Source organism: Balaenoptera musculus, chromosome X (genome assembly GCF_009873245.2).
Source record: "Balaenoptera musculus isolate JJ_BM4_2016_0621 chromosome X, mBalMus1.pri.v3, whole genome shotgun sequence".
NCBI classification, from domain to species: Eukaryota; Metazoa; Chordata; class Mammalia; order Artiodactyla; family Balaenopteridae; genus Balaenoptera; species Balaenoptera musculus.
In genome coordinates this window covers 93,019,192-93,045,394 of record NC_045806.1, presented here as the reverse complement: position 1 = coordinate 93,045,394, position 26,203 = coordinate 93,019,192, and the positions used below count along the sequence as shown (strand labels likewise).

At 38.5% G+C, this 26,203-nt stretch overlaps 1 pseudogene; it reads right to left on the bottom strand.

The window, feature by feature from the left end:
- Positions 1-4,289: 4,289 nt before the first annotated feature.
- On the bottom strand, positions 4,290-4,738 carry LOC118888892 (annotated as a pseudogene).
- Positions 4,739-26,203: the final 21,465 nt, after the last annotated feature.

Here is a 26,203-nt window from a genome sequence, read left to right as displayed (position 1 = left end):
ATTTTATTATCTCATGAAAAGAAAAGAATTCCAATTAGTTACATGTAATTTTACCCCAAGGTTCCAACCTCTTATTCAATTTCTATTGATTGAGGCTTTTTCTTTTTTCCTTCCACACATCCTTTAAGGGTACCTTCTTTATTTTATTCTTTGAGATTGAATTTTGTTAAAAAGTGCAGTGACACACAGGTCAGGTTTGCTTTGTAAAAGCCAAAAGCCGCCTGGCAAAACAATTAGCAAGGGGACTGTGAGAAAGGCTGGAATCCACAGATATAGACAAACATCTGCATTCCTGACATGCCAATCTCATGTTTTGCTGGGGGAAAAAAGTTACACTTCTAATGATGTGAATATGTGAAAATTTTCTTTCTCCTTTAGATCAAGAAAAAGCTGTAATAGGTTTTAAAATAAATAAAGCAGCAGCTACTGCCTGGCCTGCCAATGAAGTCATGGAGAAGTCTACATAAAGAGTCTGGATAATTGAAATCCACAGTTATTTTAAAACCTTAAAAAATTAGCCTGCCAAATTTTCAACCTCCTCCTCTACCCAGCCAAGAGCTGCTCACCAGAAGCAAGACCAGCTCCTTTAAATTGCACCTCCTTTTCCTGGCCTTTCAGGCTGTGGATTTATGCTAGAAGGAGAGCTTGGAGCTGACTACAAGTCCTAGATCATGGAGAGGCTACCATTGCTACAGCCATATAGTGCTGATCAGATAGAATCAAAATAAAACGTCTTAGAGGATGCACTGGACATGGCTTTGTGACTGGCCACACTTCCTCTAGTACAGCCTTAAGCTACTGTGTGGTAGGGAAGAAGGGAGTCACACCAGTCCAGCAGCCAATCTTGTACTTACGTAGAACAGGTGGCCATTTATGGAATGTTCTTTCAGTGTTCCAGGAAGGCCCTTTCGCCCAAACTAACTAGTCTTCCCTATTTCTGTGCTGAAATTCTCTTAACAAAGCCAAGATCTCCCTTTCACAGGTAGAAGTAAAATGAAGATACTAACCCCATGAGAGAGCCGGGAACACTGATGTCCACCAGATCTCTGAATGACGAGATTAAGCAGGTTTCCCCTTCAAGCTCATCAATTTGTCTGAGGAAGGAAGTGTAAAAAGAAGATTCAGGTAGTGAGAAAGGCAACCTAGACAAGAACAGCAAGGCCCTAAGATCCTGAAGGGTTGCCAGAGCCAACTCCAATGTTTTCAAGTTTCCTATTTGGCTGAGAATGGATTCACTTTTATTTTTCCTGCTTGGGTTTCAGTGGACATTTTCACTCATGTCTATCTTCAATTCTGGAAAATTCTCAACCATTAAAATCATGCCTCCTTGTTTCGGATTAACAGATACTACTGTATATAAAATAGATAAATAACAAGGACCTATTGTATAGCACAGGGAACTATATTCAATATCTTGTAATAACCTATAATGGAAAAAATCTGGAAAAGTATATATATATATATGTATATATATATATATATATATATATATATATATGAATCACTTTGCTGTACACCTGAAACTAACACAACATTGTAAGTCAACTACACTTCAATTAAAAAATAATAAAATAAAATTATGCCTCTTCATTATCCCTATTTTCTCTTCCTGGAACTCCTATTTGATAAATGTTGTAACTTCTCATTCTATCCTTCATATCTCTTTCATATTTTCTCTGTCTTTAGTTCTCTATCCTGCATTCTTGGTAATATCCTCATTGAGAGATCTCATTGAATGAAATCTCTCATTCAATTCAGTAATTCTCCCTTCAGTGGTATCTAGTCTATTGCTCTATGTATCTACTGAGGTTTGGTGTTCAATATATTTTATAAATTAACTTTATTGAGGTATAAAGTACATGCAATAAAATGCACCCATTTAAGTGTGTGGTTTGATGACAGATGTATATGTTCATGTTAACAGTCACTCCAATCAAGATATAGAACATTTCCATCACACCAGAAAGTTCCCTCATGCTCCTTCGCAGTCCACTTCCCTCAAGTCTAAAGCAACCACTAGGGACTTCCCTGGTGGCACAGTGGTTAAGAATCCGTCTGCCAATGCAGGGGACACGGGTTCAATCCCTGGTCCGGGAAGATCCCACATGCCACGGAGCAACTAAGCCCGTGAGCCACAACTACTGAGCCTACAAGCCACAGCTACTGAGCTCATGTGCCACAACTACTGAGCCCACATGCCTCAAGCCCATGCTCCACAACAAGAGAGGCCACCGCAATGAGAAGCCCATGCACTGCAACGAAGAGCAGCCCCCACTCGCCACAACTAGAGAAAGCCCGCGCACATCAACGAAGACTCAACACAGCCACAAAATTAATTAATTAATTAATTTTAAAAAAGATAATTGGAGAATATTAAAAAAATAAAGCAGTTACTAACGTTATTTATATATCATAGATTACTTTTGGCTGATCTAAAATATGATATATATGGAAGCATACAATATGTATTCTTTTGTGTCTGGTTTCTTTTGTTCAGCTTACTGCTTTTGAAATTCACAAGTTACTGACAGTATCAGAAATTTATTCCTTTTTGTTACCAAGTAGTATTCCATTTATGACTATGCCACAGTTTATCTATTCACTAGTTTATGGACATTTAGATTGCTTCCAACTTTTAGCTATTACAAATAAAGCTGCTATGAGCATTTGTATGCAAGTCTTTGTTTGGACATATGTTTTCATTTCTGTTGTGTAAATACCTCCAAATGGAATTGCTGAATAATAACTAGGTGTATGCTTAACTTCATAAGAAACTGCCAAACTATTTTTAAAAGTGGATGTGCTGCTTTAATATGCACCTGTAATGTAAGAGAGTTCCGGTTGCTCTACAACCTCACCTACATGTGTTTTTGTCGACTGACAAATTTTTTTTTTAATTTTAATTTTATCCATTCTAGTGGCTGGGATTTGGTATCTCACTGTTATTTTAATTAGCATTTCCCTAGTAACTAATTATTTTAGATACCTTTTCATGTACTTATTGGCCAATTAGCCATTCATATATATTCTTTGATGAAGTGTCTGTTCAAGTCATTTGCCCATTTTTTTTGTTGTTGTTCCAGGCTTATGTTTATTAAAATCTAAACAAAGGATTCCTCTGCAAGGTATTTTCCCATGTGATAGAGACAGCTGCCCCACTGCCCGCCTACATTCGCTCTAACTTCCAGTGACAAAAAAGGCAGAGGGTGATACATGTCACTGATTATAAAAATCTATGCTCTGTAATTTAAACAAATTCCTTTCCAACGTGTTTAGTTATTTCTGAAGAACTCCATGGCTCATCAGTTGACTAGCAGGCCAATGGACAATCATCGTTAACTACAAAGTACTTCGAGTCTATAAATTCATCTCTCAAGTTTCGACATTTAAAGAAAAAGCACTGCACAGAGAATAATAAACAAAGACGGGATGACTGAATCAGTCCACACCAGAGTTCTTCATGGCCCATCACCAGAGCTAAATTTCTTCAAAAATCAGATTCCAAATGTCCCACAATCTCTTTCAAATGTGTGTTTTTACAGATTAGGGAATCAACATTTCTTTATAGGAGCACGTAAACAGTTTTCACCTCTGAAGGAGGAGTCTGTAAAACCTGAGAAGCTGTATAACTGAGAATCTCTTCGGAATGACATGTTTACGCTGAGAGAAGGGACAGTGGTAATGTTCTCTCATGGTTCACAGGCTTTTGTTGATGTTGCTGGTGTTTTTAATCAAAGAAAAGATGGAGTATCTTTTCTAGGTCTTGCAGGCCACTTTCTCTTTTTATCATCTATATGATTGTTCAAGTAGAACAATTATTAGAAATCTTTAAACTATTATTTCTGGACCTTCCTTAATTTCCTTGAAAAAAAAACTACACTGGAAACATGCAATACCTAATTATTCAATTAGACGAAGCAGCACAAGAAGAGATCCAAGGACGCCCCTGCTCACATCAGACAGACAACTTGGATCTGAAAGATTAACACATTAAATGACCGCCAAATAATCAGATTCCAAACATTACAGACAATTACATATCAAATAGCCAAACATGGTGGTATATTTTAAAAGATTGTGCCCACAGTAAGCAAATGACATAGTGATGGAACATCAAAACAAAGCTGATGAATAAAAAGGCACACTCTAAAAATCCAGGAGTAGAAAGAACAGTTCTTTTTGGTTTGTTTTGTGTCTAATGTAGGAGGAAAGGAAAACAGGTGTATACAAATCATTTTCAGGTGAAGGGTTCTGTCAGCTGAAGCAGTTAATGGTGGCTTCTTTCTCCCAGGACCAAAGCAGTCTTTTCTTCCATTGGCTTCTGAGAACGTGTTTAGTGTTCCGATGTGTAGAAGTGATACATCAGGGCTACAACCAGTGCTGAGACGGCTGGGATCACTCAGTTGGTCCACCAGCTGGAATTAGAATCAATAGTAGTAATAAGAGTTTCCGAAGGCTTGGTTATCTTTGAACTGTCATCCGGATGCAGCTCCCCAATGATAAACGTTTTGGACAATTCTCGAGCATCTGTAGAGTGTCCGACATCCTCAAAGTTTTAAGTAGCATCATCTCCAGCTTGTTCCCGTAAGACTTCTTCCCCACCAGGGTGCTCCTCCAAAAATTTGGTCAAATTGTACGCCTTGTAATGCAGGATCCGCCAGGTGCTCTTGCTGTGGTTGTGCTTCTGGATCTCTTCCACGGTGTAGTACTTCACGGCTTTGTTGGACTCCTCGGCCATTTCGGAACACGGCGAGCCTCAGGCCCTAAAGGGAGCAGTGGAGCTGGGCAGAGTACAGCGGGCGTCTCCGCGAACTTGCCCCGGGACATTCCCCGCGGCCTGGCTCTGCACCTGGGCAGGAAGGCAGGCCCATTTCCCCATTTTTTAAAAACTGAGTTGTTTATGGCTTCTTAGTATAAAATTAGAAATGAAAAAGGAGAAGTTACAATAGACACCTCAGAAATACAAAGCATCCTAAGAGACTACTACAAGCAACTCTAGGTCAACAAATGGACAACCTGGAAGAAATGGACAAATTCTTAGAAAGGTATAACCTCCCAAGACTGAACAGGGAAGAAACAGAAAATATGAACAGACCAATCACAAGTAATGAAATTGAAACTGTGATTAAAAATCTTCCAACAAACAAAAGTCCAGGACCAGATGGCTTCACAGGTGAATTCTATCAAACATTTAGAGAAGAGCTAACACCCATCCTTCTCAAACTCTTCCAAAAAATTGCAGAGGAAGGAACACTCCCAAACTCATTCTATGAGGCCACCATCACCCTGATACCAAAACCAGACAAAGATACTACAAAAAAAGAAAATTACAGACCAATATCACTGATGAATATAGATGCAAAAATCCTCAACAAAATACTAGCAAACAGAATGCAACAACACATTAAAAGGATCATACACCATGATCACGTGGGATTTATCCCAGGGATGCAAGGATTCTTCAATATACGTAAATCAATCAATGTGATAAACCATGTTAACAAATTGAAGAATAAAAACCATATGATCAACTCAATAGATGCAGAAAAAGCTTTTGACAAAATTCAACACCCATTTATGATAAAAAACTCTCCAGAAAGTGGGCATAGAGGGAACCTACCTCAACATAATAAAGGCCATATACGACAAACCCACAGCAAACATCATTCTCAATGGTGAAAAACTGAAAGCATTTCCTCTAAGATCAGGAACAAGACAAGGATGTCCACTCTCACAACTATTATTCAACATAGTTTTGGAAGTCCTAGCTATGGCAATCAGAGAAGAAAAACAAATAAAAGGAATACAAATTGGAAAAAAAGAAGTAAAACTGTCACTGTTTGCAGATGACATGATACTATACATAGAGAATCCTAAAGATGCCACCAGAAAACTACTAGAGCTAATCAATGAATTTGGTAAAGTTGCAGGATACAAAATTAATGCACAGAAATCTCTTGCATTCCTATACACTAATGATGAAAAATCTGAAAGAGAAATTAAGGAAACACTCCCATTTACCATTGCAACAAAAAGAATAAAATACCTAGGAATAAATCTACCTAGGGAGACAAAAGACCTGTATGCAGAAAACTATAAGACACTGATGAAAGAAATTAAAGATGATACCAACAGATGGAGAGATATACCATGTTCTTGGATTGGAAGAATCAATATTTTGAAAATGACTATACTACCTAAAGCAATCTACAGATTCAATGCAATCCCTATCAAATTACCAATGGCATTTTTTACGGAACTAGAACAAAAACTCTTAAAATTTGTATGGAGACACAAAAGACCCTGAATAGCCAAAGCAGTCTTGAGGGAAAAAAACGGAGCTGGAGGAATCAGACTCCCTGACTTCAGACGATACTACAAAGCTACAGTCATCAAGACAATATGGTACTGGCACAAAAGCAGAAACATAGATCAATGGAAGAAGATAGAAAGCCCAGAGATAAACCCATGCACCTATGGTCAACTAATCTATGACAAAGGAGGCAAGGATATACAATGGAGAAAAGAAAATCTCTTCAATAAGTGGTGCTGGGAAAACTAGACAGCTACATGTAAAAGAATGAAATTAGAACACTCCCTAACACCATACACAAAAATAAACTGAAAATGGATTAGAGACCTAAATGTAAGACCAGGCACTATAAAACTCTTAGAAGGGGCTTCCCTGGTGGTGCAGTGGTTGAGAATCTGCCTGCCAGTGCAAGGGACATGGGTTTGAGCCCTGGTCTGGGAGGATCCCACATGCCGTGGAGCAACTAGGCCCATGAGCCACAATTACTGAGCCTGCACATCTGGAGCCTGTGCTCCGCAACAAGAGAGGCCACGATGGTGAGGGGCCCGTGCACCACGATGAGGAGTGGCCCCCACTTGCCGCAACTGGAGAAAGCCCTCGCACAGAAACGAAGACCCAACACAGCCATAAATAAATAAATAAATAAATAAAAAACAGCATTGAATTAAAAAAAAAAGTTCAGAGATATTTAAAAAAAAAAAACTCTTAGAGGAAAACATAGGAAGAACACCCTTTGACATAAATCACAGCAAGATCTTTTTTGATCCACCTCTTAGAGTAATGGAAATAAAAACAAAAATAAACAAATGGGACCTAATGAAACTTCAAAGCTTTTACACAGCAAAGGAAAGCATAAACAAGACGAAAAGACAACCCTCAGAATGGGAGAAAATATTTGCAAACGAATCAACGGACAAAGGATTAACCTCCAAAATATATAAACAGCTCATGCAGCTCAATATTGAAAAAACAAACAACCCAATCCAAAAATGGGCAGAAGACCTAAATAGACATTTCTCCAAAGAAGACATACAGATGGCCAAGAAGCACATGGAAAGCTGCTCAACATCACTAATTATTAGAGAAATGCAAATCAAAACTACAATGAGGTATCACCTCACACCAGTTAGAATGGGCATCATCAGAAAATCTATGAACAACAAATGCTGGAGAGGGTGTGGAGAAAAAGGAACCCTCTTGCACTGTTGGTGGGAATGTAAATTGATACAGCCACTATGGAGAACAGTATGGAGTTCCTTAAAAAACTAAAAATAGAATTAGCATATGATCCAGCAATCCCACTACTGGGCATATACTCAGAGAAAACCATGATTCAAAAAGACACATGCACCCCAATGTTCATTGCAGCACTATTTACAATAGCCAGGTCACGGAAGCAACCTAAATGCCCATCGACAGACGAATGGATAAAGAAGATGTGGTACATGTATACAATGGAATATTACTCAGCCATAAAAAGGAACGAAATTGGGTCATTTGTAGAGACGTGGATGGATCTAGAGACTGTCATACAGAGTGAAGTAAGTCAGAAAGAGAAAAACAAATATCATATATTAACGCATATATGTGGAACCTAGAAAAATGGTACAGATGAACCGGTTTGCAGGGCAGAAATTGAGACACAGATGTAGAGAACAAACGTATGGACACCAAGGGGTGAAAGCGGTGGGGGGATGGGGGTGGTGGTGTGATGAATTGGGCAATTGGGATTGACATGTATACACTGATGTGTATAAAATTGATGACTATAAGGACCTACTGTATAAAATAAATAAATAAATAAATAAATAAAATTTAAAAAAATAAAAATTGAGTTGTTTATGGCTTCTTAGTATTTAATTATGAGTTCTTTATAATACTGAATAAAGATTTTTTTTGCATTTTATTTTATTTTATTTTCACACACACTGTATTTTATTTTTACAAGAGATAAATAAACTGACACCAAGCATTGTACATGGATGACCACAACAAAAGCAACAATGATTTCAATTACCAAACACGAAACACACTCATACTATGTCATAGTATTGACATTCAGTCCAGTAATCCTCCACTGTAACAGCTCCTTTACTTTGCAGTGCAAATTGATTTGTATATTTTTTTGCTTCTGAGTCCTTGTGGGATTTTTTTTTTATTCAAACAGAAAGTCACAAAAATTTTAATCATCCTCATCAGTTCACTCAGTCCCATGTAATTAATTTTTTTTTTCATCTTGATCTTTTGTTAGCACTTTTATGAATTCATCAGTTTTCCATTAGAGTTCTGAAAATGCTTATTAATTCAGTTCAGCAGTATAGTCAGTTACCAGAAACCTGTACTTGTCAGAGTCTTTTCCATGAATTCCTTGTAGATGAAACCTTTTTATAGGAACATTTTTGCAAAAGCATCAGAGAACACCCAGAACTGTCTGTAAATGACAAAAGACTGTTAAGAATGTTTTCTCCCAAAGTGTTTTATGCCTTTTTCTTAGCTGTGTCATTTGAGAACCAGATTTTTAAATTTTTTGTTTAAAAGTGCTGTATGGTTAATTTTATGTGAGAACTTGACTGAGCCATAGGTGCCCAAACATTTAGTCAAACATTATTCTGGGTGTGTCTATGAGGGTATTTCTGAAAGAGATTAATATTTGAATCAGGAGACTGAGTAAATCATATCGCTATCCCTAATGTGGGTAAGCCTCATCCAATCAGTTCAAGGTCTGAATAAAACAAAAAGATTACCCTCCCTTGAGTAAGAGGTAACTCTCCTGCTTGACTGCCTTGAGCTAGGACATAGGGTTACAAAAACCCAGAACCCCTTGAGGAAGAACCCCAGTGCACTACTGAAAATATATACTGTTAATCTTTCTCCCAGCCTTCCCAAAAGGTACCTTCGGCCTTTTACCAGGGTAATTATACATTGAGGAAAGGAAATAATCAGACTTTTCAGGGATTACTGGATACTGGTTCTGAACTGACACTAATTCCAGGAGACCCAAAACATCACTGTGGTTCACCAGCCAGAGTACAGGCTAGTGGAAGTCAGGTGGTCAATGGAGTTTTAGCTCCAGTCCATCTCGCAGTGAGTCCAGTGGGTCCCCGAATCCATCCTGTGGTTAGTTCTCTTGTTCCAGAATGCATAATTGGAATAGTCATTTAAAGCAGCTGGCAGAACCTCTCCCATTGGTTCCTTGAGGGCTATTATGGTGGGAAAGGCCAAGTAGAAGCCACTAGAACTGCCTATAGATAGTTTTAGAGAAATAGTAAATCAAAATCAATATCACATTCCTGGAGGAATTGCAGAGATTAGTGCCACCATCAAGGACTTGAAAGATGCAGGGGTGATGATTCCCACCACATCCCCATTCAACTCTCCTATTTGGCTTATGCAGATGACAGATGGATCTTTGAGAATGACAGTGGATTATTGTAGGCTTAACCAGGTGGTGACTCCAATTGCATCTGCTGTACCAGATATGGTTTCTTTGCTTGAGAAAATCAACACATCTCCTGGTGTCTGGTATGCAGCTATTGACTGACAAATACCTTTTTCTCCACCCCTGTCAATAAGAACCACCAGAAGCAGTTTGTTTTCTGCTGGCAAGGCCAGCAGTACACCTTCATTGTCCTACCTCATGGGTATATCAACTCTTCAGTTCTGTTTTATAATTTAGTACATAGGGATCTTGATCAATTTTCACGAGATACCACATTGGTCCGTTACATTGATGACATTATGCTGATTGTACCTTGTAAGCAAAAAGTAGCAACTAGCCTTATTGGTAAGACACTTGCGTATCAGAGGGTGGGAAATTGACAAAAATTCACGACCTTCTACTTCAGTGAAATTTCTAGGGGTCCAGTGGTGCGAGGTATATCAAATATCCCTTCAAAGGTGAAGGATAAGTTGATCTGGACCCTAGATCCTCCTACAACCAAAGAAAGAGTCACAATATGTTGTGGGACTTTTTGGATTCTGGAGGCACCATATTCCCCATTTGTATATGTTACACCAGCCCATTACTGGGTGACCCAAAAAGCTACTAGTTTTGAGTGGGGCCCAGGACAGGAGAAGGCTGTGCAACAGGTCCAGGATGCTGTGCACACTGCCCTGCCACTTGGGCCATATGATCCAGCAGATCCAGTGGTGCTTGAAGGAGTAAGGATGCTGTTTGGTGCCTTTGACAGGTCCCTACACACCACGACCTTGTCTGGACCCTACCTCAGCCCTCCATAACTGCAACATCCCTCCTCCAAGCCTAATCATAGCAAATTTAAATAATTTCTAACAAATATGGGCCACTTATTATGTGCCAAGCATTGAGATCAACATAGTATTTTTAGTTCATTTAATCATCACAACTACCCTTTGGGGTAAGTTATAATACTATATATATATTTTGTACACATGAGGAATTTAAACATCAGAGAGATTAATTGACAGTAAGTCATACAGGTAATGAGTGGTAGAACCAGATCTGAACTCAGGCATGTCTAATGCGTAGTGTGTGTTTGTAAATACTATGCTATATATTGCCTCACTTAGTGAATGCTCCAGATTAAACTTTAATTCACTTAGTGAGTGCTCAAGATTAGAGTGATGAGTTTTAGAGTGCCCCAGTTTGCCCAGGACTGTCCCGGTTTTAGCACTGAAAGTCCCATATCCTGGGAAACCCCTCAGTCCCAAGCAAATCCAGACACCTGGCAATAATTTGCTAGTCACAACCTTTATGGTTATTGCCTTCCAAGAAATAAGTGATAACAATAAATTAGCATTCACTTGATCCATGACAATCCTGAGATCATCCCCACTACCTTTCAGTAAAACCATCCACTCTGGCTCATCTAAAATGTGGCATAATCACCAGATCCTGGCAGGATTGGTTATTGTGCTTCACCAAGATGTTTGAGAAAACCTTTCTGCCATTGTAAGACACAGGCCCAAGCTTCTCCATCACCCTGTTATTCCTGAAGATCACAACAAAATAGCCGGCTGTTATGTTCCCTTGAGACTCCACTAATTGGAACCCACTAACTAGATTTCACTTTGTGAAATGGCCCCTCCAATTGAGGGATCATAAAAAAGGAACTGGCAGTCCTCTAGTCTATTTGATCAGCGTAGGCAATCAACCCAGATAGACTGATGCATCCAAGGGGATTTTAAGAGGCCAAAGTTATTGGCTTTGCTTGGCTTTGCATTAGACACTCAAAAACTCAGCAGGCTAACTGCAAATCATCCCTTAGTGTTGAGTAGGCCCAAGTCTAATGACCTTTCTCATAACTCTGTCAGACCCTCAGCTTCTAAAACCCAAAAAAGAGTATTTGGGTTTGGGGAATAGGAGCAAAAGTGGCACTTGAACAGTTCGAAAATTACTCAACCAAATTGGCATAAGACATATACCTGAAAGGGGTCTTGTGTGAATTAGATGAGCTGTATTTCTCTCCAGCTGTGCAATAAATTGTCCCCAGTAGCCAGACTGCAGGTTTTTGTTTTGTATCAAACTTTCTATGAAAAAGGCACTTGGGAAGATTAAAGCCCAGCATTTCTTAAGCCTTCTCAAGCTAAGAAGTCTTATATAAAGATGCTATATGAGTATGATCTTAAGATAAACATTAGCTACTTCTGAAAAGTCCCAAAGATACTTGCAACTTTGCATGTAGTTCCTCCTGACTACGAGCTTGAATTACAAGCATGATCGTAAAGCTTTTCTTGATATCCAACTGTTACGTATTTTATTTGGCTCTCTTGGTTTCTGCTAATTCACTTTCATTGCTCTGAGTTTCAGTGGCCTCAAAAATACAGCATAATTGAACTTACTCGGGTCTCTGTTTTTGGTTGCATTTGGCTGTCTGGAAAATCAGGTCTTTTTCAAAACTAAGGTCTAAAAGTGTTTTTACATTCTACTATCATGAAACCAGAACGTGGTGGTATTTTTTAAAAGCCATGTAAATAATTTAACTTATTTTAAATTGTATCCAAAGAAGCAAAGGTAGGCTTCTTTTTAAATTTTCATTTTAAAATTGATTCCACCTATTAGAGAGAATTTTTACTAAATTAGTGTTTAATACCAAATTGTAAGCTGTTGCCCAAGTTATCACATAAGGAAAATCTTGCCCATTTCCTTCTCACAGCATAGACCCTTCAAATCTGCTCTTGTCCTCTCCTCAACTTGATCCATGGTGACACCACAACTATCTTTCTTTGGTGGCCCTTTCGCAATGTCTTTTCTGGGTCCTAAAGAAACATTCTTGTTATCTAGACTATATAACCAAAATGTGTGAAAGAGAAGAGTGGAAAAAAACTAAACACAAGATATGTAATGGTGGGACATGGGTATAATTGAAGGAGCAGGAATTTGGAGCACTGAGGTGGGGGCAGGGCTGGGATCTAGTGTGAAAGATTAGCTGGTGTCAGGAGAGAGGTGTGCAAATACATACCACAGGTCAGTGTATAGAAGCTGTCTTAGTCCATTCAGGCAGCTATAACAAAATATCAGAGACTGAGTAGCTTATAAAAAACAGAAATTTGTTTCTCATAGTTCTAGAGGCTGAAAGTCCAAGACCTGGGTGCCAGCATGGTTGGGTGAGGACCCTCTTCTAGGTCACAGACTTCTCATTGTACTTTCACATGGTGAAAGGGGATATGGAGCTCTTGTGGGGTATTTTTATAAGGGCCCTAATCTCATTCATGAGGGCTCCACCCTCATGACCTAAGCACCTCCTAAAGGTCCCAATTCCTAATAATATCACATTGGGCATTAGGATTTCAACATATGAAATTTGAGGGGACACAAGCATTCAGACCATAGTAGAAGCTGCACAAAGTTTAGACATCATTCACAAACTATTTATTGAGCACCTATTATGTGCCAGAGACTATTCTAGGTGCCTAAGATTCAGCAGTAAACAAGACAGACAAAAAGCTCCTGCTGTCTTGGAGCTTGTATTCTAGTGCCAATCAGATGCCATTTGATCATTTAAATCCTCTCACTTTGTCCTTTCATCTCTACCCCCACTGCCACACCCCTGTTTAGTCCCAAATTCCCATGTGTCTGGATAGTAGCAATTGTCTCTTAACTAGTTTCCCTGTCTCCAGGTTAACATCCTTGAAACTCACCCTCCTTATTACCAACAAATTAATCTTTCTAAGGCATATCTCTAAGCACATTCTTCTCTATTCTAAACTTTCAGTAGTTTCCCATTGTTTTTAATTAATTATAAAACTCTTTAGCTTGGGGTTTAAGACCATTCATGACATAGCCACAACTTACCTTTCCAGCCTTGTCCCATACTATCCACCTCCACTACCCCTACATTTCAGCCACTCTTTGCTTTCTCAGCTCCATTCCTTTGCTTACCTTAGTCCCTTTGACTTGAATTCCTTTCTCCCCACAAACAATTCCACATGTCCAAATCATACCTTCAAGGTCTAACTGGCACTAAATTGGATGATCACAGATTTCCCATATACTCTCCTCTTCCATAGAGTGATCTTCCCAGCCACTCTTGTTTTTGTTCAGCTTTCTCCCCAGGATCAAATCCCAGTCCAGGGGCTGGGGCCTCCACTCCTACTACATGTGCACTGTACTCCATGGTGACCTAGCTGATTTTCAAATACCAACTGCCTTGGGTACCTGCACTACCCTAGTGAACAGACTTTGTCCTGGGTTCCTACTCCCTCTCCTTCCTTGTCTGCCATATGTGATCACGAAGAAACTTCATATCTTGTGTCCAAGACTCAAAATGACAGTGATGGCCTTGACTTCATATACCAACTCAACCATTTTCCTCCCCTCTGTCTTGCTTGATTGATCACTTGCTAAAACGGTTAAGTATAGGGAATTACACTCAGGCATTTGTCTATATAGAAAGGTAGTAGCAATGTATGTGCAGAGCTGACCCTCGGTGCCATAGCTTTAAAATGTCAGATAGCCTGTCCTCCCCTACCCAAATCTGGTCATTGTCCCAGGCTGTCCAGAATCTAGGAAGCTCTCCAGAATCCACCACATCCTGTATTTGCTGGTGTCAGCATTTAGATGGGCAACTCCACCTAAAAGATAAAAAGTGATTCATGCTTGCTGCCCTGTGGATGGACTAACTTTCGTACCAGTTCCCCCCCTCTCAATATTTTCAACCATAGCTCTTGGTTTGGTGGCCCCCTAAAAGCCACAATAGTTTTGACTTGTAAATGTAAAATACTCATAATAAAAAACCATATGAGAAGACTCATAATATAAAATGATGATGATGACGATGATGATGATGTTGATAATAAGTAACATTCACTGAGTGTTTATTATATAGCAGGCATTGTGCCAAGCACTTTGTCTGTGTTATCTCAATTCTTACAACAACCCTATGAGGCAGGAACTGCACTATTTTTCTTCCCATTTTACAGATGAGAAAACTGAAGCACATAGAAATATAGCAATTTGGAAAAGATCACACAGCCCATAGATAGCAGAAAACTTGACATCTGTGGATTGTGTTCCTACAGTTATCTCTCCCTAAGACATTAACTCCAAATGTCTTTATCTGGCTTTCAGGGCCCTCGGCTAACTATGCTCTTCATCTATTCTAATTTCTGATAACTGTTGAACAAGGACTTTCCCCTTTAATGATTTCCTAATCATTCCCATCTGGAGAATAGTATTTCTTCAATTTGGAGGTCTTTCTTTTATTCTCCACTATTCTCTTTAAAAAACACGCTTCCAAACTCACCTTACTAAGAAGGCTTACCTGAACTACTCCAGCTCCATTACTTAGCCCAGAAAATCTATAAAGAAATTTAGAAGTATCAAAACATCAGTAACCAGTACACAACGCTATTCAAAGAGCTGCCCTTCTAGAGGCCAAGGAGCATTAAAAATTTTTTTTTCACTCAACAAATATTTACTAGGAGCCTACTATGTAGGAGACACACTTTTAGGCTTTGAGGATACCATAGTGAGCAATCCTTGCCCTTGGCGGGCTAGCATCCTGGTCGGGGAGACAACAAAATAAGCAGGTTGATGTTATAGTATGTTAGATGGCAGTGAGTGCTAAGGAGAAGAATAAAGCAGGAAAAGGAATAGGGAGTATTCAGGGTGGGAGAGTGTTGCAGTTATTAATAGAGTGGGCATAGTAGACTTCACTGAAAAGATGATGCTTGACACGATTCGGATTAAGACCTGAAATGACTCACCTGACATTTACCTCTAGATACTTGTTAATTGAGTAGCAAAGGGGGTTAAATAAAAGCTTTCAAACCAGTTTGACTCTTTTAACGTCAATCACAATTGGAGAAAATATTTAAGATGTCTTCATCACAGCTTCCACCATATTTTCTCCTTTTCAAAGCTATTTGGGCTGTCTATAGCCCAGCTCACTTTGAGAGGTAATAGAGCAGCATGGACCTTGCAGTTTGACCAACTTGTGTTCCTGTCTCAGCTCTGCCACTTACTTGCTGTGTGACTTTGACGCAAATCATTTAAATCAGCATCTTCTGCAAAATGGGGCTATAATAGTAATCTCAGAGGACTGTTGGGGGGATTCAACAGGACAAGGCATGTGATGCATTTCACATGGTGCTCACAGAAGTTGGGTAGCTGGGGTAGTTGTTGCTATTGGGCTTTGTCAGCAAGGTGTAAATGAATTGGTGACCCCAACACCCTAAAACAGACATTGGTTCCTGGTTTCTCGGCCTCCACCAGGAAAATTAATTCAGACGTTGTTCCATGTTGCAAGCAGGTTTTATAATGGTTGTTATGTTCAACTGTATATGGCAGGGGCAAACAATTGTAGAGCAACAAATCAACCAAATAGCTGAGGGGAAAACAATAACACTACTACAACTGAAAAATGGTTACTTCAAAGGCTATCTAGTGATGTGGACAGAGATTCTCTTTAGAAGGAAGGCCTTCAACAGCTGGAAGTGAGAGTTATTTTCGTATGTGACTCAATGCCAGAAATATTTTGAATTAATAAAGATACATTGCTTGCTTAACTTGAGTGTGTATTTTTCTATTTTGATGACAATTATTTGTGGGTGGAAAATACACCAAAAATGTGTTTTATCTAGAGGAAATGAATCTTAATTTCAAACATATAAACAAACTTGTTTTGAATCTCAGTGAAAACAAATTTGTTTTGGAGTCAACACCTAATATGCTATATTACAGCCTCAAGTCTAGTTTTTTAGCCAAGTAATTAACCCATTAAAATAGAAATACAGAACAGAAACATTGACATACTCTTCACTTCACATTGAGCAAGTACATGATCTAAAATTAGTGCTATTTGAGTCCTGAGTTTCCATAAATCTTTTAGACAACTGCAAAGCTGCTCACACATTTTTAAAGAGGATTAAAAAAATAAAGTGAGTCAGGGAGGAAAATAAAGAGATCTAGGAATTAGATCCCTGTTCTGGCCAACTTGGCTCCTCTTCACCAAAGACATATATATATAAATATGTCATATTACATCCTAATTGCTGCATTCTACTAGCAAACAATTAGAAAAAAGCCAACAAAAAGCCTTGCCCTTTAGCATTTCCTTCATGGGGCATAATCATTTCATTTTTCTTGTACCATTTGGATCTTCTCTTCTTCTGAGATACTTGTGGTAATGTGTCTTCCAGCAGAATCTCAATTTCCCTTGCCATGCTTCAGACCCAGGCACCCACAAAAGAATAGTTGGAGGGCAATGATACTTTGGAGAGAAAGACTATACTCTCTGTGCTTTTGTAGCTTTCTTTCCTTGTTAGGCTTTTGTCTACACCATGGTGTTTCCCTACCCATATTCTTTTCCTCAATCTGCCCAGTCTTAAAATCTACATAGTCTTCTTCAAGAAGCTCTTCTCCCAACTTTCTATCACCTTATCATGGCCCTCCTCAGCCCTAGGCTTTTCTTCTCTCCATGTTCACCCACTCACATGACCCCCAACTCTGGCTTTAGCAAGAATCTCCCTGGAACAATAGTCTTATTTCTCCAACCACCAACTCTATATCACCCATGTCAGTGGTCCTCAGTCACCTCAAAATCAAGCTTATTCCAATTTTAACCTATTATCATTTCCTCCAATCTATGCTCTTTTTCTACTGTCTCCCCAGTAGCCCAAGCTTGAAATCTTGGAATAAGTCATTTTTTACTCTTACCTTCACCTTCTTGTGCTATAGTCAACCAGTATTCAAGTCCTCTAATCTTAGGTCCTACTGTTGATCATTTAACTTAAAAAAACTGCCTCCTCCCCTCCCCCATGTCTCATTTAAAAAAATTCATCCCTATGACCTCATTTAGCTTCACATGTTGATGTTGTTGGTACCTCTGATATGCACTCCTTATATTCACTTTCTATTCCTTATGTGAACACTGTAGTCTAGGCTTGTATAACCTTAAGACAACGTGATCACTTTGGGGAGGCTGCTGTGTCCTAAGTTGGAGACATTACCTGCTCACTCTCTCTGAAACTGAGCTGGAATGACTGTTCAGATAACATAGTGATGCTTAGTTTTAATTCTTATAACCAAATATTAAAGAACTGCAGGGAAACGCTACATCAACAGTCTTGTTTACATAAGAGAATGATGAATATGATTTAACAATGATAAAACATAAAATAGTTAAGAACTTTTTAACCATAATGAAATAAATCAGAGAGTACCAAAACAAAGACAGAGGGAAACAAAAACTAAGAAATGTCATCAGTTTTATAACAGAACTTGAAATATTGATTCTGATCTCATTCTCATCTATTTACAGTTTTTTTTTTAATGGCTAAATTTTACTTATAATTCTTGGTTGATTTTGACTTTCTACCCCATTCTTATTTTGTGTGAGCCGGAGGTCTGGATTTCAGAACAGCAATCACCACTTAATGGAATGAGTCAAAAATAGGCTCCATCTACTTACTTATTTTTGTGGCTCTTCCTGCTAAAACAGGTCTTCCTTTGAATTACCCTCTAGAGGAGGTCTACACAGTGAGTTTTAAGCTGGAACAAGAAATCCCTCTTACTTTCTCTCAGAAGTAAATCTCTTTGAACTTTTTCTTTGCATCTGTAAACAAGACATGAGGGTAGGGAGGGAGTGGGGTATGGCCCCCTGTTTTAACATAGTTGCCCCAAACTCCTCAAAGTGAAACTAAAGAATAATTTTACATTAATTTGGTTTTCTAAAAGGCCGAAGCAGAGCTGGATTACCCAATAAGTAGTCAAAACATATGCACCAACACAGAGACCCCCAAAATTAGAATTAGAATAAAAAGCTTTTGGAAAAAAATTAATATTGAATTTTTAAAAAATGACTCAAAGTAGTCATCACAGAGGAAAAAACAAAACTTTGTTGAACTTTGTTCTACTTACTTTATAGTTTAGGGATGTTTTATTAGTTTAAATTATGTATGGGGGTGAGTACTGTCTTTTTGACATTCTACTTAAAGCCTATAGGGTCTTCATCTGGCCTAGGGACAGATTTTGTTTATATAAAACCAATTTGTGTTAACAAAGTTTAATCATTTTATTCTAATAAATATTTTCATATGATTAAATTATTGTAACAAACTCACAGACTCTTTAAAGCTAGACTATATTTCCCAGCCTCCCTTACATTTAAGTGTGGCCCTATGACTGAGTTTTGGCCAATGAAATGTGTATGACTTCTTGGACTGACCCATTAAAAACCTCCCACACAATCTTCCATTTTCTCTTTTCCATCCTCCAGCTAAATGGAAAGACTGCCAATGTGTTTACTTGGTTGCTGTAGACCTTTGACTATTTTCAGCGTTTCTGTAACATTACTTTAGCCACCCTCTAGTTGTTTTTCAAATGCTTCTGTGGGGAAATGTGGAACCATAGCTACCTAGTCTGTCATCTTATGGATGTCACTCCTGAATATGACTTCTTGTGTTCACCTTTGTCCTTCTTTATGTGCTATCATGCCACCCACAGTGTCCTTGCTTCTGTATCCTCCACCACATTCAAAACAGTAGGAAATTTTAGGGCATTTTTTATCTACCCTCACCCCAGTCCATCCCCAGTGCAGATGGCACAGTCTGAAGGAAGTCATAGCCCAGTTCCAAATTCCCTCCCTCAAAATAGAAGGAACAGAGTAGACCTTATTTGCAACATTCTGACTTATCTAAAGGATGCTTGTGGGATAGCTCTGTTTCACCTGACTCAGGTCTCAGGCTAGGAAAAGCCATGGAAACCCACAGTGGCCAGGGCTCATGAAAGCTGCAGGAGGCCTACAGATCTCCCAATGCCTGAGGCAAGAGAATATGGGTAGAAGAATACAGTAGAACATCTAAGACCCTGAGAAGAGTTTGGGGTGAGACTCTTTGAAAAATTAAGACAATTCAAAGCAACCATGTATATGGCAAATTTTAAAAACACACACTCAGGGCCAGCCAATATGCATGCTCACAAAAGACCAAAGACCTTAAGTGTTAACTCTGGGTTAATTTGAAGATTTACAACATGCCCTACTAATTAGTGAAGGTCTTCCTTAGTGCAAAATCAATTCACAGAGACTGAGAGGAGTGACTGTTTTTTTTTCAAATGCTCAATTTTCAACAGAAAAACCACAAGTCATGTAAAGAAACAAGAAAACATGCCCCAATCAAAGGAAGAAAATAAAATGGCAGAAACCATCCCCAAAGAAGGACAGGCATTGGATGCACCAAATAAAGACTTTAAAACAACTGTCTTAAATATGCCCAAAGAGTTAAAGGAAAATACTAAGAAAAAAAGGAAGTCAGCAAAACAATATATTAACAAAATTAGAAAGACAACAAAGAGATAGAAATTGTTAAAAGGAATCAAACAGAAATCTGGAACTGAAAAACACAATAACTGAGTTGAAAAATTCACTAGAGGAGTTCAACACCAGTCTCAAACAGGAAGAAGAAAAAAACAGTGGACTTGAAGACTGAATATTTAAAGTTATCAAGTCTGAAAGACAAAAAGAAAAAAGAATGAGGGAAAATGATTAGAGTCTAAAAGTCTTACAGGACATGATCAAGGGGACCACTATATTCATTTTTGGAGTCCAAGGAGGAGAAGACAGAAAGAAAGGGGCATGAGATTATTTGAAAAAAATAATGGCCAAGACCTTCCTAAATTTGAGCAAAGACATGAATATACAAATACAAGAAAGTCAATGAACTCCAAGTAGATTAAACCCAAAGAGACCCAGAATACATTATAATCAAGTCTTGAAAGCAGCAAGAGACAAAGTGACTCATTACATACAAGAGATCCTCAAAAAGATTATCAGTAGATTTTTGAGCAGAAACCGTGGAGGCAGAAGGCAGCAGCATGACATATTTGAAGTGTTGAAAGGAAAAAACTGTCACCTGAGCATTCTATGCCCAGCAAAACTCTTCTTCAAAAATGAAGAAGAAATTAAGACATTCCCAGATAAAGAAAAGCTGAGGGAATTCATTGCCACTAGACGTGTCCTGCAGGAAATGCTAAACGGAGTCCTTCAAATTGAAATGAAAGAACACCAAACAATAATTTGAAATCATATGAAAATATAAAGATCTTTGATAAAGGTAGACACATGGACAAATATAAAAACCAGTATTTTTGTAATTTTGGTTTGTAACTCCACTTTTTATTTTCTGTAAGATTTAAAGGATAAATGTATTTAAAATAATAAATCTATGTTAATTGGTATATATAAAGATGTAATTTTTGACACCAATAATATAGAGAGGGGCAGAGCTGTAATGGAGTACAGTTTTTGTATGTGATTGAAGTTAAGTTGGTAACAATTTAAAATAGATTACTGTAACTTTAGGGCATTATATGTAATCCCTATGGCAACCACAAAGAATATATCTATTGAAAGGGGACCCTCATGCACTGTTGGTGGGAATGTAAATTGATACAACCACTATGGAGAACAGTATGGAGGTTTCTTTAAAAATTAAAAATGGAACTACCATATGACCCAGCAATCCCACTACTGGGCATATACCCAGAGAAAATCATAATTCAAAAAGGCACATGCACCCCAATATTCATTGCAGCACTATTTACAATAGCCAGGACATGGAAGCAACCTAAATGTCCATCAACAGAGGAATGGATAAAGAAGATGTGGTACATATATGCAATGGAATGTTACTCAGCCATAAAAAGGAACAAAATTGGGTCATTTGTAGAGATGTGGATGGACCTAGAGAGTGTCATACAGAGTGAAGTAAGTCAGAAAGAGAAAAACAAATATTGTATATCAACGCATATATGTGGAATCTAGAAAAATGGCATAGATGATCTTATTTGCAAAACAGAAATAGAGACACAGATGTAGAGAACAAAAGTATGGACACCAAGGGAGGTGGGAGGAATTGGGAGATTGGGATTGACATATATACACTATTGATACTATGTATAAAATAGATAATTAATGAGAACATACTGTATAGCACAGGGAACTCTACTTAATGCACTGTGGTGACCTAAATGGGAAGGAAATCCAAAAGAGAGAGGATATATGTATATGTATAGCTGATTCATTTTGCTGTACAGTAGATACTAACACAACATTGTAAAGCAATTATACCCCAATAAAAATTAATTAAAAAGTCATGCTTAGATTATCACCCAGTATGATGAAGTATTTTAGTATATGTTTATTGAATGGAAAAATAAGTGAGCAGATAAACTATATGTCATATGAGGCTGTTACACTGAAAAAAAAAGAATATATCTGTTGAATATAAACAAAAGAAAATGAGAAGAGAATCAAAATGTACCATTACAAAGAAATAATAAAACACAAAAGAAGGCAGTAATGAAAGAAATGAGGACCAAAAAAAAAAAAAAAAAAGCATAAGACAGACAACAACAAAATGGCAAAAGTAAGTTCTTCACTATCAGTAACTACTTTAAATTGTTAGAATGGTAAAATTTTATGTTATGTATATTTCACCACAATTTTTAAAAATCAGGGAAAAAAATCACATCCGAGAGAGTGACTAGCTGAACTGAAATAGATCAGTACAGGAGTGACAGGAATCAAAGTTTATGAAATAGCACAAGAGATGAATATAACACAAAATCAGATTGGTGGAGGTAGTTGGAAGGAATTTGGATTTTTATTGCAGGTAAATAAGAATCAACTAGAAGTTCTTATGCAAAAGAATGACCTAATGGAATTGGTGTTTTAGGAACATGGGGATAGTGTAGCAGGGGCCTGGTGAGGAGTGCTGTAGTGATGGCAGTTGAAGTCATGAAGTCATGAGAGCAAATGAACCTCTGAATAAGTAAAGACAGAGGGAGAAAGATTGGAATCAAGATATCTTCTGCTCCTGAAAGAAACCAAGCATGCTCCTACTTCCGGGACTTTGTACTTGCTGTTACCCCAGCATAATATTATCTTCCTCCACCCTCAATTACCTACATGGTTCACTCCATCATTTCACTTGGGTGTCTGCACAAATGTCAACTCGTAAATGAAGACTCCCATGAACACACCACCTAACATATCATTTGTCCTGCCTCCAGGACTCTCTATCACCACTGATTTTTTTTTTAAAGACTGTTTAAAGACTGTTCACATTGAGCGAGCCCTGAGTCAGGTCAAATAAAGATAAGCCCTGTATGGGGGGATTTACAGGAAGCTGTCAGGCAGCTCAAATAATGACAATTCCAAGTCTCTAAAACTAGGGCTTTATGGGGAACTTTTAAACCTATTTGCCTCCTCCAGTGGCTGCCAGGTTGCTGGTTCTCACAACTACCATAGTTGTGAAACTATTGATTTTTTAAGGCTACCACTGGGAAGAGGGGGATGGGAACAGAGCAAGTTTAAATACCATAAAGCTCATGGTTCTTACTGAGATTCAGCCATTTTTCTTGAATAAACAGTTCTCGGATTGTTGAAAGATTTTGGTTAATTTCCAGAGTTCTGAAAAAGTTGATTTTGAATATTTTTCTCGTCTTCTTGTTACTTTTAAGGAGGAGCAGATTTGTGGAAGTTCTTACTCTACCAATCCAAAAGTGCTCTCTTATAGCTGTTTTAACCCTAAGCTATTTGTTGTACCAAACAAGGCCTATGTATCACCAAACCCATTATACATATATACCAGTCACAGACACATATATCACATTAACAGCTACACACACACACACACACACACACACACACACACACACACACACACGCACAAAGAGTTTTCACTTCATTCTATCAACAGCCAAGTGGATTGGGGTAAAAAAAAGTACTTGAAAAGTCAGCTGCCTTCCTACCCGGGAATACCTTGAACATGTCATGCAGGCTGATAAATATCCAAACCATGAAAACCAGTACTGGCTCATGTGCTTCAGGGCTTAAAGATCATGATTGGCTTAATGAAAATAGACTGCAGGCTAAAGAGAATCATGAGGAGCTGCTAAAAAAAAAGACATTCAGTATGCTAAAATTCCTCTCTGTTTTCTTCATGTTTATTTTTTCATAGCTGCTATGTTTGACATGGTTTTGTAGAGCATAGTTTCAAGCAATGTAAACATGTAACTACACTTCTCACTGTAGTATAGTTGTTTCCAATGCCTGCTTGATTTAATGTGAAGATGTTTTTTCCTGGCTTGAGTAGAATGCTTATTTTAATTCACTTTGGGGACACCCTTTTGGGTAGCATTTGAGCCTTCAGAGGAACTTGGCAAAAAAATATATACATATATATCTATATATGTATATATCTTTCAGGCTTTCTTCTAAGATACAATTAGGCAGCTGATCAGAGAAAAGACCCTCTTTAACAATGTCGATCTGTAGTAGAGAAAAGGGGCCTTGAAAACCCTCATGCCTTGTTTGTGTTCCTATAAGTTACTGCCTTGAAGAAGAATGAATTCAGCCAATTAGGAGGGAGATGGTATGAATGGGGTGAGAAGTATTCTTCGAGCTCTTACAAACTATTTCCCTTCATACCGGTTTTGAACTCTTAGCAATGCAAGACCTCTCTAAATTCTTCAAAATCTATCAATCACTCTTCCATAAAATCAAAAATATCTCGAGTTGGACGAGGCATTAGAGATCACATAGTCTTGTCCAATTTACTATTTAATACTTGAAATTCCTCTATAATACGTCTGCCACCAGATTTTAAACCTCTTGTCTCATTTCCAGTGATGGGGAAGCTTACTATCTCCTTAGACAAATTTTTCTCCCTTTGAATGGTACTGAACATTCATAAATTATTTTTTTATATTGAGTTGAATCTAGTTTTCATGGAACCTACACACACACACATGTGCACAGTGATTCTGATTTACTCTTTAGAGAAATAAAGAAGGTATCTGAGTCCTCTTCCCATAGACAGCAGTTTTGTTCACCCAAGTCTTACCTTCTTCAAACAAAACATTGCTTATTCTTTAACCACACCTCTCAGGCCCAGCCTGTTTCACTGTATTGTAAGTCCAAGTGTGTTGGTAATTGTTTAACCAGCTCTCTGAAGGAAGGAATTTGGGGTGGGAGAATTCTTTGCAGCATTTGCCAATTATTTGTAGCATTTGCCAATTTCCCATCATGGCCTACCATCATGATGATTTTGGATGCAGAGATGTACATAATCACTGCTCAAGAACTGGTGCAAGTCACCTCCAGCACACCACTGGTCTTGGACCCCTTCTTCCCTGCTCAGGCTTTTGGAGTCAACTCTACAGAAAACATTTTATTTGCCTTGGACCAAACCTTAATCCAAGGAACATGGGATCATGGCAGCCATATATACATGTCCCACCTTCCAGTGCAAAAGCAGGCTTTCTGCATTCTCCATCATTCCCTCTCTGTAAATGAGTAGAAATCCAACAGCCCCTTGCCAGATCAGAAAACAGTCAATTGGAAAGTTACAATGTCTTCATCATAAGATTGGCAATGAAATAGTGTGTTCTCTAGTGACCAGAAAGACTTAATGTGGCTCTCTGGACTCACATTACTTTACCTATATGTCGTGGCCAATCTGCCACAGGAAATTCTGCGTGAGTCTATAAGAGGAATTAGGTTTAGGGTATATATAATTCATTTCTGCTAAAGACATAGTTAATTTCATATACATCCTATTCTTTAGTCCTCGTTTTTCAGAAAGCAACTCTAAGCTTTCCATTATCTAGTCTGAGAACTCCAAACTCCAGCTTGCTGGTGCCAGTAACACAGACATGGCCCACACTGCTGTCTGGGAAATAACAGGTCTATTTGGTCAGGTGTGCAATTGACTTTACTCTCTTACATGAAAGTCTTGATAGATCACCTTTTAAGACTCACTTGACAACATGTTCCCGTCTTCCAGTGACTTTTAGGTGCCTTACTAAAAATGAAAAAAATGGCATTTTGTAAATAAATACACATCCAGGCGTTCAGAGGAGAATGGATCTGCCAAAACAGAGGCTAGAGGCAAGGTTCTGCCTATGGTTTACCTTTCATTCCAGCTGCTTGGGAGATTGTGTTAAGCTCTCCTCATCTGGCCTCATGGCCCAGGGATCCCTTAGATTCAGTCTCTTTTGACTTTTCCTTGTCCTGCTGAAAGACAAACTGGTAGAAATGGGTAAAAAGAGATTGTTCTCAGTCAAGTAAGATTTTTCAGAGTTAAAACATAGCAATACACAAAATTTATTTACATCAGTGATTCTCAGTCTTGCTCTACATTGAAATCATCTGCAGAGCTTTAAAAAATATTGATGCTGGGCTTCCCTGGTGGCGCAGTGGTTGAGAATCTGCCTGCCAATGCAGGGGACACGGGTTCGAGCCCTGGTCTGGGAAGATCCCACATGCCGCGGAGCAACTAGGCCCGTGAGCCACAACTGCTGAGCCTGCGCGTCTGGAGCCTGTGCTCCGCAACAAGAGAGGCCGCGACAGTGAGAGGCCCGCACACCGCGATGAAGAGTGGCCCCCGCTCTCCACAACTGGAGAA